At 40.7% G+C, this 14,485-nt stretch overlaps 1 protein-coding gene and 2 long non-coding RNA genes across 12 annotated transcripts in view; 2 read left to right on the forward strand and 1 right to left on the reverse strand.

The window, feature by feature from the left end:
• Positions 1 to 14,485, reverse strand: part of LOC121589997 (rho GTPase-activating protein 26) — a 191,382-nt gene that overhangs the window by 110,959 nt on the left and 65,938 nt on the right. The gene's annotated exons all lie outside the window — the stretch shown is intronic.
• LOC121590001 lies at positions 4,411 to 4,997 on the forward strand. The gene is made up of 3 exons (XR_006004378.1): positions 4,411 to 4,451; positions 4,559 to 4,649; positions 4,715 to 4,997. It is a non-coding gene; the product is annotated as an uncharacterized LOC121590001 (long non-coding RNA).
• LOC121590000 lies at positions 5,678 to 6,330 on the forward strand. Its single transcript, XR_006004377.1, has 3 exons — positions 5,678 to 5,718; positions 5,826 to 5,916; positions 5,982 to 6,330. It is a non-coding gene; the product is annotated as an uncharacterized LOC121590000 (long non-coding RNA).

Raw genomic sequence — 14,485 nt, forward strand, 5'->3', positions numbered from 1 at the left:
CATCTACCCCGTATACAAGAAGGGAGACAGGTTGGACTGCAACAACTACAGGGGTATTACGGTGTTGAATACCGCCTATAAAATATTCTCCCTGATCTTTCAGGATCGCCTTGTCCCGCACGTCGAAGAGATAGTAGGAAACTATCAAAGAGGATTCCGAAACGGAAAATCAACCACTGATCAGATCTTCACCATGCGGCAGATCTTGGAGAAGATGGCTGAATACAAAAACGACACATACCATCTCTTCATAGACTTCAAAGCCGCATACGATAGCATAGCCAGGGTAAAACTGTACGACGCTATGAGCTCATTTGATATCCCGGCCAAACTGATAAGGCTAGTTAGAATGACTATGACCAACGTCACATGCCAGGTGAGGGTGGATGGAAAACTCTCAGGACCTTTTGCTACCACCAAAGGTCTGCGCCAGGGGGACGGGCTTGCCTGTCTCCTATTCAACTTGGCACTAGAGAGGGCCATCCGCGACTCGAGGGTGGAGACTACGGGAATCATCTTCTATAAGTCAACCCAGATCCTGGCATACGCTGATGATATAGACATCATTGGTCTGCGGCTCTCCTATGTAACAGAAGCCTACCAAGGGATTGAGCAGGCGGCACAGAGCCTCGGATTGCAGATAAACGAGGCAAAGACCAAACTGATGGTGGCAACATCAGCGGACCTACCAATAAATAATCCGAATCTACGTAGGCGTGACGTACAGATAGGTGAACGCACTTTTGAAGTCGTCCCACAATTCACCTATCTTGGGTCAAAAGTCAGCAACGACAACAGCATGGAAGCTGAGTTGCGCGCAAGGCTGCTGGCTGCCAACCGGTCATTCTACAGCCTGAAAAAGCAGTTTACCTCAAAGAACCTGTCGCGACGGACGAAGCTGGGACTATATAGTACCTATATAGTACCAGTACTCACATACGCCTCTGAGACATGGACACTGTCCAAATCTGACGAAACCCTCTTAGCCGCGTTCGAGAGGAAGATGCTCAGAAGGATACTTGGCCCCGTATGTGTGGAAGGACAATGGAGGAGCCGCTATAATGACGAGCTATACGAGATGTACGGCGACCTCACTGTCATACAGCGTATAAAGCTCGCCAGGCTCCGGTGGGCTGGCCATGTTATACGCATGGAAACGGACGACCCAGCCCGTAAAGTCTTTTTAGGCCGTCCACAAGGACAGAGGAGGCGTGGTAGGCCCAAATTGAGGTGGCAAGATGGCGTGGAGGCGTCCGCCATTAAGGCCGGGATAACGGACTGGCAGACGAAGGCGCGAGACCGTGAGCGGTTTCGGACACTCCTGAGGCAGGCCAAGACCGCAAAGCGGTTGTAGTGCCGGATAAGTAAGTAAGTAAGTAAGTTACCAGTCCAATAAACAACTGTCCAATTGTTTATAACAATAGCCGTTTTGAATAGACACCGCTGTCTACCACTTGCTCACACGTCAGATGGTGTGAGCTACTATGTCCAATTCAATAACACAATTTTCGCCTTCGATTAGCAACTGTCAGATTCGGCACAGTTTATTTTGTTGGGACAAATTTTGCAAAAACAAAACATTTTCAAACACGTTTCTTTTATTCAAACAATATGCAGTATAATCCATAAATTTCAATTAATTAAAACATTTATATGGTTAATTATACAACAACCACAAGAAACCGTGCCGAATCCGACCGTTGTGCAATCGAAGGCGAAAATTGTGTTATTGAATTGGACAGAGTAGCTTACACCATCTGACGTGTGAGCAAGTGGTAGACAGCGGTGTCTATTCAAAACAACTATTGTTATAAACAAGTGGACAGTTGTTTATTATGCTGGTAAACCCTGTAAATATTGGGGTATATTTTTTATTATCAACTATGCGGCCCGCGAATCACTGAAAATCTATACTTGCGGCCCTCTGATGAAATGAGTTTGACACAGCTGGTCTAAACGATAATGAACAGTCATTTTGAGAATTAGCGATTGCAACGTCAACCTAAACTACACGCCCGGAATCTACCGGTTTCGTTCCGACTCAGCCAAACTCATCCAGACTCAGATTGATCAGATTGATCCGGACTCATCAGATTGATCCGGACAGATCTGGATTGAACCGGACTGATCCAGAGTGATCCAGATTGATTCGGAGGCGAATCCGGTTATGATCCGGAGTCGGAATCATATTCTGCGCACCGGAGTCGGAATTGATCCATGATGTTGCTGACCGCTCCGAATTACCCATCACTAATTCAAGTAGGGAGACTGCACGAACAACGGGAATATCACGGTGTTGAATAACTTACTTACTTACTTATCCGGCGCTACAACCGCTTTGCGGTCTTGGCCTGCCTCCGGAGTGTCCGAAGCCGCTCACGGTCTCGCGCCTTCGTCTGCCAGTCCGTTATCCCGGCCTTAATGGCGGACGCCTCCACACCATCTTGCCACCTCAATTTGGGCCTACCACGCCTCCTCTGTCCTTGTGGACGGCCTAAAAAGACTTTACGGGCTGGGTCGTCCGTTTCCATGCGTACAACATGGCCAGCCCACCGGAGCCTGGCGAGCTTTATACGCTGTACGACAGTGAGGTCGCCGTACATCTCGTATAGCTCGTCATGATAGCGGCTCCTCCATAGCATTTTCCTCTCGAACGCGGCTAAGAGGGTTTCGTCAGATTTGATCAGTGTCCATGTCTCAGAGGCGTATGTGAGTACTGGTACTATATAGGTACTATATAGTCCCAGCTTCGTCCGTCGCGACAGGTTCTTTGAGGTAAACTGCTTTTTCAGGCTGTAGAATGACCGGTTGGCAGCCAGCAGCCTTGCGCGCAACTCAGCTTCCATGCTGTTGTCGTTGCTGACCTTTGACCCCAGATAGGTGACTTCAAAAGTGCGTTCACCTATCTGTACATCACGCCTACGTAGATTCTGATTATTTATTGGTAAGCCCGAAGATGTTGCCACCATCAGTTTGGTCTTTGCCTCGTTTATCTGCAATCCGAGGCTCTGTGCCGCCTGCTCGATCCCTTGGTAGGCTTCTGCTACATAGGAGAGCCGCAGACCAATGATGTCTGTATCATCAGCGTATTACCTCCTACGGTGTTGAATATTTCCTATTAAATATTCTCCCTAATCTTTCAGGATCGTCTTGTTCCGCACGTCGAAGAGATAGTCAGAACCCAACAAACAAAGCCGAACTGACTCGAAGGTTATGTTCTGTGCTAGAGCGAGAAAGCATGTCATCTTTTGCTAGTTCGGTGGCACCAAACACAATACATTTGAATGTGTGTGTGCCCGAATGAAGTTTATGGATGAAGAAAGGTAGGCGCGGGGCAACGGTCCACACACGAACCAATTTTACTGAAAGTAGATGAAGACGGATCGAAAATATTGCAAGTGTATGGGTGTAGCCAATTTTTTTGCAATAAATACTCTTATCTTCATTTTCTTTGGCACAACAACCGCAGTCGGTCAAGGCCTGCCTGTACATACTAGTTAAGCGAGCTTGGCTTTTAGTAATTTATTGTTACCATAGCAGGATAGTCTGTCCTGTATGAGAGCACGGTTTATACGGGACTTGAACCCATGACGGGCATGTTGTAACGTCATACGAGTTGACGACTGTACCACCAGACCGGCCCAAAATACTCTGATACTGGGGTCCTTTCCGTTTTAAGTTGGTAGGGTGAAATTTCAGCCTGTCAGCTGTTTGCATTCCCGCTTGGCAAAGAGTAACTCATTTTGATGCTTCTCGCTACCCCTGACCTTCCCGCTTGGCAAAGAGTAACTCATTTTGATGCTTCTCGCTACCCCTGACCTTAGTTTTAAAGGAATCATGCGACACACTCGCACTCCACTACCCCCTCCCATGGAATAACGCTCCCACCATCGAGGTGTTGACCAAAATTTCGATGTGTGCATGAGACACACACTCGCACTCCTCCCGCCCTCCACAGCTGAACGCACCCACCGTTGCGAAGATGGGAGAATTTTTGCTCTGAGCGTGAGACCCTGAAGCGCAAGAGATGACACTATGTGTAAAGACGATCATAATTCGATATGGTCAAAAAGCGTCGATTATCGTTTCATTTATCTGGTAATGACGTTTTTACTTTATCAAATGTTAAACGTTAACAACTAGGCTGATAACAATAGTTGAAATGTAAATAAAATCAATTCATTTGAAGTAAAATAAATTACATTTTACTCTATTTTGACGATATGATCAACACTTGTACATAGTGCCATTTACTTTGTATTCTTCACTCTCGCGCTGTGTTGTGATCGTTCGAAACTCATTGCCAGAACGAATGCAAATTTCATTTTGGAAGGATCGGTGCCGGAAGATGCAGCGAAAATTATGAAATGATAATAGAAAAGTGGTTAAGTTAATCGTGAAAGATGTCAACGCAGGCGTAAATGCAGTTTGTTTTGTTACATGATCTACGGGTAAGTGCATGCATAAGAAGAAGAATCTTCCAAATGATGTTTGTGTTCTAACAATCGTACTGCTTTCAAAGTTTGTTTAATCTTCTATTATTTTCCATCACACGTAGCTATTTCATCACCAAAGCTCCTGATAACAGATCAAAGCAGATGGATAGGGCATACAGAGTCGCCGTTTAATTTAAAATATCTTCGTGATCGGTAAGTTTTAAATAATACTAGTTTTGTTTACCATTCTAATGCTCAATATATCTTTCATTCCTCAGGCAAACGCATCAAACAGCAAGTGTTTCTCTTCCAACAGCACGCACCATCGGTGGATCAAGCAGCTAACGATTTGATCGCCAGTACGCGCCATCAAGAATTGATATTTTGCCAAACAGTACTGTGAATAAAAAACTGCACACTTACTGTAGGAATTTCCTGGATTTTTTTGGTCGGCCTACGCTCGCGGGAATGGTGGGTCCGTTGATGAGAAGGAAAGAAAGGGTGGGAGCGAGGATTAACCAAAAACGCGGCATTGAGAATGAGGGGAGGTGCGCTCAGCGCTCACGCTGGGTCACTCAGGATGCTTGAAATAAAATGTTAACAAGCATCGATTTCAAGCATGCATGTCGCGCGACATTTTGCCAAGCGGGTTAGTTTTAAAGGAATCATGCGACACACTCGCACTCCACTACCCCCTCCCATGGAATAACGCTCCCACCATCGAGGTGTTGACCAAAATTTCGATGTGTGCATGAGACACACACTCGCACTCCTCCCGCCCTCCACAGCTGAACGCACCCACCGTTGCGAAGATGGGAGAATTTTTGCTCTGAGCGTGAGACCCTGAAGCGCAAGAGATGACACTATGTGTAAAGACGATCATAATTCGATATGGTCAAAAAGCGTCGATTATCGTTTCATTTATCTGGTAATGACGTTTTTACTTTATCAAAATGTTAAACGTTAACAACTAGGCTGATAACAATAGTTGAAATGTAAATAAAATCAATTCATTTGAAGTAAAATAAATTACATTTTACTCTATTTTGACGATATGATCAACACTTGTACATAGTGCCATTTACTTTGTATTCTTCACTCTCGCGCTGTGTTGTGATCGTTCGAAACTCATTGCCAGAACGAATGCAAATTTCATTTTGGAAGGATCGGTGCCGGAAGATGCAGCGAAAATTATGAAATGATAATAGAAAAGTGGTTAAGTTAATCGTGAAAGATGTCAACGCAGGCGTAAATGCAGTTTGTTTTGTTACATGATCTACGGGTAAGTGCATGCATAAGAAGAAGAATCTTCCAAATGATGTTTGTGTTCTAACAATCGTACTGCTTTCAAAGTTTGTTTAATCTTCTATTATTTTCCATCACACGTAGCTATTTCATCACCAAAGCTCCTGATAACAGATCAAAGCAGATGGATAGGGCATACAGAGTCGCCGTTTAATTTAAAATATCTTCGTGATCGGTAAGTTTTAAATAATACTAGTTTTGTTTACCATTCTAATGCTCAATATATCTTTCATTCCTCAGGCAAACGCATCAAACAGCAAGTGTTTCTCTTCCAACAGCACGCACCATCGGTGGATCAAGCAGCTAACGATTTGATCGCCAGTACGCGCCATCAAGAATTGATATTTTGCCAAACAGTACTGTGAATAAAAAACTGCACACTTACTGTAGGAATTTCCTGGATTTTTTTGGTCGGCCTACGCTCGCGGGAATGGTGGGTCCGTTGATGAGAAGGAAAGAAAGGGTGGGAGCGAGGATTAACCAAAAACGCGGCATTGAGAATGAGGGGAGGTGCGCTCAGCGCTCACGCTGGGTCACTCAGGATGCTTGAAATAAAATGTTAACAAGCATCGATTTCAAGCATGCATGTCGCGCGACATTTTGCCAAGCGGGTTGTATAGTAGTTTTCGAGCAACTATCTATGTGGGTATAATATGCAGGTGGGCTTATCCCAAGGTGTATGAATGTAGAAGGTGATGTTTATCACTTCTGTTTCTAAATGAAGATTTTAAGTTTTGTGTATTCCTCAAGCCTCCACAGAAAGCTGGTTTGAACAAAAGTTTTCACTCATCCTGTCAAAAAGTGATATTCAAATTTGGTTATAAAAAACATGCTATGAGACCACCTGGACTACATACACTTTGATTATGGATTCCATCACCAGATCTCTTTAATGCACTTTGGGATATTATAAACACCACCTTGTTTCGCCATTTTTCGAGCAGGTACTCGAATCTAATTTTAACTTTGAGCCTAAATAATCTAGACTGAAAATTGCAAGCTAGTTTTGTGTGTGGTTTTGTATGAGTGTTTACATGATTTCAGCCTCCAACTGTCAAACTCCATACAATAAACTGACTAGAATCGTGAAGGACCCCACTGTTTAAAACAAATTGATTGTCATAGCATGTCATGCAAGAAGTAGAAATGTATCAAACAAGTGCACACGTGGAAATGAGTGAAAATTAAAACTCAACAATAGCTGCCAAACGTTATAAAAAAAACTAGAGACATTTACAAAATTCGTAAATTGTGTGAGGAAGATTTCGAGAAACATTACGAAGCAGCTTCACGACAACCATCAGCGGAGAGTAATTATTTAAATCATATATCTGCTATGGGCCTTGACTGACAACGGCTGTTGAACCAAAGAAAAAAAAGTTTTGTCGATTACTCCATAATGTCGTTTAACGTGCTAGATTCTAGGAAAATTATTCTGTGGACAAATGACAGGGTGGCCACCCGAATCAGGATTTTTATTTCACGGGATTTCCCGGTTTTCCGGGTTTTTTCCGGATTTTTTTTTAGAGTTTTCCCGGTTCACTATGCTTCGTGTGTCGGTTATATCGATACTTCAATTCCAAATCATTATATCATACGTTTTCAAAAATCGTTATGGAGGATGGTAAGTAAACACGGGCATTACAGGACAAATGGACACTTGTCATGAAAACTGGATAAAATTTATTAGTGAATTATTCAAAAATATAGTATCCAATCTGGAGGTGTGACAACACATTTGAGAACCATTTTTGGCATGATTTCTATCAAATTTGTACAAACTAATTTTCAATCATGCGCTCGTTTGTGGATCTAATTTGGCTACTATGGATCTTAAGCTATTTAAATATGCATTCTTTATATTTTCGGAAGTTTTATATTAGCTAACAACTGATGAAAAAACTACAAAAAAGCTTTAAAAATATTGCTTTTTGATGGTTTTGCATCATGACACTAACTTGTAAAGACTTTACCCCGTGGCAAAGATATTTTTTATCTGCTATCAATTGTTGATTAACATATGTCATCACACAACCTTAAAAAAGAGTAACCGGAAGTCATGGACCAACCAGCCACTGGAGAAAGCATACAAATCTGCGAATAACGGATTTCCTGTTAAAAAGCAGCCATTCATTATGCTGTTACTCGCACGACGCTGATGATGCACCTCACGACTAGATACAGGAGATTTCAGTGGGTTTCTTAATTTTGGGACCCTTTCTTGACTATGTTTTACGGGAACTGTATTTTATGTGATAATAAAACTAAGGAGCAACGATCGGACTGCAGATGCGAAGCCATCTCAACCATCAGTGCCAGTGTGGGAACCCAGTCACTCGGGCGGAATGAAGGCAGAGGCCCGAAACCAAAATGCAAAATGCCAATGTACAGGCGATGTGTGATTGGGTAACCTTAAAATTGCTAAAGGCGACAAAAGTTATCAGTTCTGTTCATAAATTGAGATCGCCCACTAAATCTACACCGTTAAATTCGACACGACCGCAACTTCATGAGAAATGAATAACAAAAGACGAGTGCAAGGTAGAACAAATAGGCACACCATACCCGAAATGTGCAAGAACCGATATCGGTGAACGTAAGTATTGCACCAGTGCGAATGAGAAGTTTAGTATTTTAATTGATCTGTAAGAAAATTCACTATTTTTAAGTTAAATTACAATTAAAAATGATTCAAATTTCTAATTTAATTAATAATTTAATTTTTTTTAATTCAAGCCCGTACAATACAATTTGGTTTTATATTTTTTAAATAATATTATATGTTTGGTGATTAAATTAGGTTAATATTTTAAAATAATACATACTAAGTTTAACAACATGAAAACTACGTATTTTTAAACAACCTAATGGATCAAACACACCGGAGCTGCCGATTTGACACCTTCACAAGTAGGACACTTTCATTCTGTACTTTCATACTTCATTTCATACTTCACAAGGCCCGAATAGAAATGACAGTGCGCAATTGAGGGTATACTTCGCCTGAAAAAGTATTTACGGCGACCGATAACGCTTTGACGACGCCCGATTGGCTAGGTAAACCCTGTATAGTACATATATTGCACATATGGTATCATATACTAACATATGTGAGAAACGAAAAATGATGTCTTTACACATTGGTGTGATGTTGCTGGCCTAAATAAATGTAAATAAATGTAATATATAAATGTCTAAATTGTATTAAACACAATGTATAAATTGTAAGTTGGAAACAATATACAAAACATCCCATTAATTGAAAATTCACTCAGTAGGATGGTAAACAGTGATAGCCAACGATTGTGAAAATTTCCTTTTTTTTGAAGAATTTCCCGGGTTTTCCCGGAAAAATAAAATTCCCGACTAATTCCCGGTTTTCCCGGTTGAGTGGCCACCCTGAAATGAGAATCCATAAAATATTTTTAGGGCGTCTACAAGGACAGAGGAGGCTTGGTAGGTCCAAACTGAAGTGACAAGAAGGCGTGGAGGCGTCCGCCATTATGGCCGGGATAACGGACTGGCAGACGAATGCCGTGAAGGGCTTCGGACAACGAGGCCGTGAGCGGCTTCGGACACTCCTGAGGCAGGCCAACACCACAAAGCGATTGTAGCGCCGGATAAGTAAGTAAGTAAGTAAGAACAAATGAGAATTAAAACATACTAGAAACACTGTTTTTTTACTTTAAAAATATAACAACGAAAAAGCACTGCAAAAGAAAACGAATCAAATTTGTGCAAAACTATCTCGTGTAGCTATCTAAAACTGTTACTGTTATCTAAAACTGTTCTGTTATAAAATCTGACAGGTAGGCGAGATAATCGCGGTTCGTGTATCGAACCATCCGAGGTCTGGTGACGATTGAATGTGCCAAGAAGCAATATTGTTTTATCAATTTGCGAATCAAATTATTTATTTTACATAATTCATGCAAAATAAAGAACAAATAAATAAAGTACATTAATTCATATTGTAGAATGGGGGTTCGAATAATTTCAACTTGGTTACAATCGCTTTCAATGAGTCATAAACATTAGATATTAAGGCTGGAAATAGACGAACCGAGATTTATTTTGCATGAACTATGTGAAATAAATAATTTGATTCGCAAGTTGATTAAAAAAATAATCTTAGCACATTCAATCGTCACCAGATCTCGGATGGTTCGATACACGAACCGCGATTATCTCGCCTACCTGTCAGATTTTATAACAGAATTGACAGCTCAAGTCATACGCGATTTTCGCGGTACCACGACGACCTCGGTTCGTCTATTTCCAGCCTAACATTTTTATGGTGGCATGGTTATGAAAAAAAATAGAGGTGGATCCAATCGAACATCAAAAAATTTAACATTCTAAGGTCGCAGCTGTGCAGATCCGTACGGAACAATTCGGAGCCGACTGAAGCCTTTACTGGGCAGTCGGAGGCATTGAGATTGTCAAAATCGGTGAGACCGACCAGAGCCATTTCTGACTGCAAACTAGCCGTGCGACTACCGATGACTTCAACGGTTTCGAATGGCTCTGGACGGCTCTATAGACTTCGGACGGCAACGAGCGGATCTGTTGGTTTGATTTAACCGGAATCGGAGTCGGAATAGCTAAGATCGGAAATGGTTTTGAGCCGTGGATGCGATTCCGATAATCTATCACTAGTTGTTACGAAGTTTCCAAGTGTGTGTATCAAGTTATTTTCATTCCTATTTCGTTTCTAGACAGTTGACACAAATCTGTTTTTACATATAAAATGTGCAATTGATTCTGCACAAAATTATGCTAATATTCAGAATGTAATTGAAACATAATACGACTGAGTTTGCATTCGATATAATGTTTCTTAAGGGTCTCGGTTGTTCTGTACATACGTGTAGAATAAGTTTGTTAGATGTTATGGGTACATCAATGTTAATTTCGAAGAATATAGCGACAAAATGACTGTTCTTCTCTAAAAATTTGAATACACTTCGATAAATAGTATTAGGGGCCTTCACGATTCTAGATAGTTTTTTGTATGGAGTTTGACAGTTGGAGGCTGAAATCATGTAAACAATCCATACAAAACGACACAAAAAACTAGCCTGCAATTTTCAGTCTAGATTATTCTAGCCACAAAGCTAGAATTAGATTCGAGTACCTGCTCGAAAACACGGTGTTGTTTACATTTATCCCAAGGTGCATTAAAGAAATCAGATGATCGAATCTGGAATCAAAGTGTATGTAGTCCAGGTGGTCTCATAGCATTTTTTTTATAACCAAATTTGAATATCACTTTTTGACAGAACGAGTGAAAACTTTTGCTCCAACGAGCTTTCTGGAGGCTTGACGAATACTCAAAACACTCTTACAATCTTCATTCAGAAGCAGAAGCGATAAAAATCAGCCTTCTAAATTCATACACCTTGGGATAAGCCCACCTGTATATTATACTCACTTAGATAGTTGCTCGAAAACTGCTATACAATGCAAACAGCTGACAGGCTGAAATTTCAGCCTACGAGCTTCAAACGGAAAGGGCCCCAATAACAGATTTTTGATTTGCAGTGCTTTAAGCAATTCTCAAAATATTCTTGCGGGCCGCATTCAAAATCGACGCGGGCCGCATGCGACCCGCGGGCCACCAGTTTGACACACCTGTTTTAATGGATCCGGTAATTGCTCTTACGGAATACTAATTCAGTGCCCATGAAGATGTGATAGGGAAAATTACGAAAATTATGATACAACTCAAGATGATGACGAGTCCGTTAACCATGAAACGACACTTCACGATGATTTAAAACAATGGGCATAAGAGACAAACCAAACGGAATGAACAAAATGATATGAATATTGCGCAAAAGAGTGGATAGCCAACTTCCAAAGGATGCTCGGACTTTGCTTTTCTGTCGCTAAAAACCATATTATAACAGTTCCAGGTGGACAAATGTGGTATTATTGAATTGTCAATAGTCCACAAGGCTATTCTAGGTAAGTTAAGCTGCATGAGTTTAGTGACTTGTGGTAAAGGGCATTTTTTTATTATTTTCTCGTTACACCTTAAATATCATTGTTCAAACAGCTCATATAAATGATGTTGCTGAGACGGCTTGTAGGCTTAGACTAAACTTATATCATTTTATAATTATTCTTACATTATCTTATTTCATCCTAATCCTATCACTAACACTAGTATGTACATGCTTAGGCCACGCTCTAGGCGCGAAAAATCATTGTAGAAAATCAACGCCTGCAGCCGAGATTGTTAAAATTGATTTTTTTGTCCATGGATTACCAATTCACAAGAGCAGTGCGACTTAGTTTAGGCCTGTAGCATATCTGCTATACATAACTTATTATGATACACACTATCAGCTATAGACACATTGTAATACACTTCGGAAAGCCAAATCACACCATTGCAACACATTCATTAAAACACATCAGCAAATCAATTAACAACACACCCAGACCATACTGTTCATAGAAAAAACTATTGAGAAATATTCATCTAAAACAACCGAAACTCGTAAGATAAGCAATTCAAGCGTTACATATCAACTTATCGCTAAAAACTAGAATTAGAACTGACTAGAACAGTTAAAACTTTCCGGAACATTCGTAAAAACACTAAATGCGCAGCAAAGACAAAAAATGACAGACACCTCTGATACAATGTATAAATTGCACCTCATATCCTTTAATCGGGACAAAAACACATTCCAAAACCAAATTTACGACGAAACCCATAACTTATTTTGAGTATACATAAAACCAATTCCGATCATGGCCAGCTTCATTCAAATTGTCAAAATAGGACGTTACGCTGCCTAAAAACTTCACCTTCCAACTTATTTCATGAGTTTAGTTAAGTGCTCTTACCCAACGTAAGGCTTCTAAACTCCAACGTTTCCAGTAAGGGAAACCCCTTTCGGGGTTCCATGATCGCCTGGACGATCAAAAGCCGGGTTCTATCAGTCCGCTAAGAACAGTTCGTTCCACCTCGGCTTATGGCAGTAAAAACTGACCTTCCGCTAAGATACTCGATGTCCAGTTCAAGGTGTGTTTATTAAGATGGTTAATTATTAGCGCGTTTTCCGGGCGCCATCATTGAGTATTGTTATGTCAAATCGCATACAATTCTCTATACCCCCTCCAGCCCTTCCCCATTTTAATACCGGAGCCCCCAGCATTGTTATGTCAAGTCGTGAAATGTCAATTTACTCTGAAGCACTTCACCTCCTAATATCCATACACCTTGGTCCAGTTGTGACGTATATCACATTATATGGCGACCGTATCTAAAATCGAACATACTAGAGGATCATTCTAATGAAAATGGTCGGAGTACCCAATACGCGAGTGATGGTAGTGGTAATTTATTAAGGTGGAAGTAGGGGAAAGCGGGGCAAAATGGGCATGTTAAGCAGTTTACTGAATATTCCTTTGAATATGCCACAAAACACAATTTTTCTTTCATTATTGTATGCCTCCACCCTTTATCTATGGATTACAATTGCCAATTAGAATAAAAACAACTTAAAACCATGAAAACAGTGTAAAATAAAAATTGATGTTTTACGAGAAGCTATTTTGACACGCGGGGTAAAATGGGCATAGCCCTGGGGCAAAATGGGCATATGTAAACAAACTGTGAAACGTCAAAACACTGGGGCAATATGGACCACAACAACTGCGCTTAGGTAATGGTCTATGCTTTTGCGTACGTTTCGTGAAATTTATTTTCGTTCTATCTTTTGTTTTGCTGGTCAGGAAAGCCCTTAAAATTCCTACAAAAATATGTCATCAAAATTAAAACATTTTTTACACGTTTAAATCTACAAAATCGAATCTTTTGAAGCTGTGTCTGTTATCATTATTGAGGCGACAAATACAACACCATAGCCTCACCAAGCGCTGTATGTCAAAAGCATCTGCCCATTCTGCCCCAAGCGTAACTGCCCATTTTGCCCCACGTGAAGCATTTTTATATTTTTTGTTATATTAGCAAAAATACGTATTCAATCGCCTTGCTTTCTTGAGACAAATTGTACAGAAATATCATATCTTCTAAAACATATCATGTAAAACTTCAACGCATCCCTGTGACATTGGTGTAAGCTTATTTTCGAAGTGGCAAAAATTACATCAATATGCTACGAAATCTTATCTTATTCGTGATTTTCGTTCCGAAAATTCCGCAACTTTACAAATTGAACCTTTTTAACGCCCACAAGTAAATGAACTGTGTTATCTGTATAAATATGGGGTCCTGATAAATGGCTGAAGAATCGGAATTTCACAAGAGCATTTGCAGCAGATTCACCCGCGCGTGCTTTTATTAAAGGTGGGAATGTTGTATGCTCCCACTGAAAACAACATGATAAATTATATATTTGTATACTTTCAGGGCTTGTATCATTCAATGCTACAAAAGGCTGTATCAAATGCGTTGCTACTGCCAAAAAAGACCCGGTAAGCGTATGTATTTTGAAGAAGTTGGTGCAACGCTAAGAACACATGAGTAGTGATGGGTTAAGTAGCACTGTGACACCATACACACACATCACAATAAAATGTCCAAGCACAATTGCACATTTTATAAAATTGTGGTGACACACTTCGCACAATTTATGTGCTCCGCACAGTTTTTGTGCTCCGTACGGTTTTTTGTGCTCCACACAATGGCTGGTATTATTGAATCCGTTTGTAGCGGGAACGTACGGCGCTCACAAGAAATTTTAGGGATGGCAATACATTTCTTG

This window comes from Anopheles merus, chromosome 2R (genome assembly GCF_017562075.2).
Source record: "Anopheles merus strain MAF chromosome 2R, AmerM5.1, whole genome shotgun sequence".
NCBI lineage: Eukaryota > Metazoa > Arthropoda > Insecta > Diptera > Culicidae > Anopheles > Anopheles merus.